A 2,556-nucleotide genomic window follows, 5' to 3' on the forward strand; every position below is an offset into this window, starting at 1 on the left:
TTTTATAAATCTCTATAAGGTCGCCCCTCAGCCTCCGATGCTCCAGGGAAAACAGCCCCAGCCTACTCAACCTTTCCCAATAGCTCAAATCCCCCAACCATGGCAACATCCTTGTAAATCCTTTCTGAACCCTTTCAAGTTTCACAACATCCTTCCGATAGGAAGGAGACCAGAATTGCATGCAATATTCCAAAATTGGCCTAACTAATGTCCTGTACAGCCACAACATGACTTCCCAACTCCTGTACTCAATTCTCTGACCAATAAAGGAAAGCATACCAAATGCCTTCTTCACTATCCCATCTACCTGCGATTCTACTTTCAAGGAGCTATGAGCCTGCACTCCAAGGTCTCTTTGTTCAGCAACATTCCCTCGGACCTTACCATTAAGTGTATAAGTCCTGCTAAGATTTGCTTTCCCAAAATACAGCACCTCTCATTTATCTAAATTAAACTCCATTTGCTACTTCTCAGCCCATTGGCCCATCAAATCAAGATCCATGTGATTGCATTTTCAGGCTATTTAAGATTTGGGGGCAGATTTGCCTGCCATTCCTGTATATTTTAAGTATTGCTTGAAAGCAATCAGAAGAAGCAAGAGATAAAGCTTCCTCTGTCATTACCCTGAGCTCCAGAGTCCTCTTAATGCAGGCCATAGATGGGCTATAAATGTAGACCCAGCCAGTGATGTTCACATCCCATGAATGAATAAATAAAACCATTGATGAGGCTTCAGTGTAACCTGTTATCAGAAGGACGTTACCTCTAAAAACATAGCACTGCCTCTGTCCTGCACAAGAGTGGCAGCCTTGATTATACTACTCAGTCCCAAAGTGTATTTGTTCACTCATGGAACTCTTGGGTGTTGCTGCCTGGGATTTATTGCCTATCCCTAGTTGCCCTTGAGAAGGTGATGGTGGCCACCTTAAACCACTGCAATCCATGTGTTCTAGGGACACCTGTAATGCCTATGAGAGGGAATTCCAGAATTTTCACCCAGCAATGCCGAAGGAACAGCAATCTCCAAGTCAGGATGGTGTGTGATTTGGAGGGTTTCTTGCAGGTGGTGGTAGTCCCATGTATCTGCAGCCCTTGTTCTTCTAGATGGAAGGTGCTGCCTACAGATCTTCGGTGAATTTCTGCAGTGCACTTGTAGATTCTACACACTGCTGCTACTGAATGGTGCAGGAAGTGGATATTTGTGGGAGAACACATTTTAAAAGCTTTGGCAGTATAAATCCAACTGGTTCACCAATGCCCTATAACGATAGGGACTTAATATCCAACCCAGTCTATCTTACCTGTGTCTTCAGACCTACAATTTCTGTATCAACCAGATTGCTGATCAGCACTACCTTTTCCTCAGAAGACGATCTTGGAACAACTAATAATATGCTATAAATGCAGACTTGTTCACATCCTGCCTCCTGTAAAAACGCAATCCCTTACTCCCAATTCCTCTGCCTCTGCCGCATCTGCTCCCAGGAGGACCAATTCCACTCCAGAACATCCCAGATGGCCTCCTACTTCAAAGACCGCAATTTCCCCTCCCATGTGGTCAATAATGCCCTCCAGTACATCTTCTCCACTTCCCACACCTCTACCCTTGAACCCCACCCCTCCAATCACAACAAGGACAGAATCCCCCAGTTATCACCTTCCACCCAACCAACCTCTGGATACAATGCATTATCCCCCACCATTTCCACAACCTACAACCAGACCTCACCGCCAGAGATATATATTCCCTCCCCACCCCTATCTGCATTCTGCAGAGACCATTCCCTCTGCGACTCCCTCGTTAGGTCCATACCCCCACCAACCCAGCCTCCACTCCCAGCACCTTTCCTTGCTACTGCAAGATGTGCATAACCTGCTCCAACATCTCCCCCCACCCTCGCCTCCATCCAAGGCCCCAAAGGATCCTTCCACATCCGGCAGAGATTTTCCTGCACCTCCAAACACCTCATCAGCAGTGTCCATTACTCTTGATGTGGTCTCCTCTACATTGGGGAGACAGGATGCCAACTTGTGGAATGTTTCAGAGAACATTTCCTGGACACACACACTAAGCAACCCCACCGTCCTGTGGCTGAATACTTCAACTCTTCCTACCAGTCCACCAAGGACGTGCAAGTCCTGGCTGCCTCCACCGCCACCTGCTAGCCACCTGACGCCTGGAGGAAGAACACCACACCTTCTGTCTTGGGACCCTTCAACCACACAGCATAATCGTCGATTTCACCAGTTTCCTGATCTCTTTCCCCCACCCTTATCTCAGATCCAACACTCCAACTTGGCACCACCCTTTTGAACTGTCCTACCCGTCCATCGTCCTTCCCACCTATCCGGTCCATCCTCCGCTCTGACCTATTATCATGAACCCCCATGTCCATCTATCTATCGCATTCCCAGCTATCTTCCCCCTACCCTTACCCCTCCTCCATTTATCTCTCAGCCTCATCGGATGTTGCCTGACTGGCTGGGCTTTTCCAGCACCACACTTTTTGACTATAAATAGGTGTGGGTGAGAGCTCAGGCCTCCATGACTAGTTT

The sequence above is a fragment of the Chiloscyllium plagiosum genome, chromosome 8, assembly GCF_004010195.1.
Source record: "Chiloscyllium plagiosum isolate BGI_BamShark_2017 chromosome 8, ASM401019v2, whole genome shotgun sequence".
Classification (NCBI taxonomy): domain Eukaryota; kingdom Metazoa; phylum Chordata; class Chondrichthyes; order Orectolobiformes; family Hemiscylliidae; genus Chiloscyllium; species Chiloscyllium plagiosum.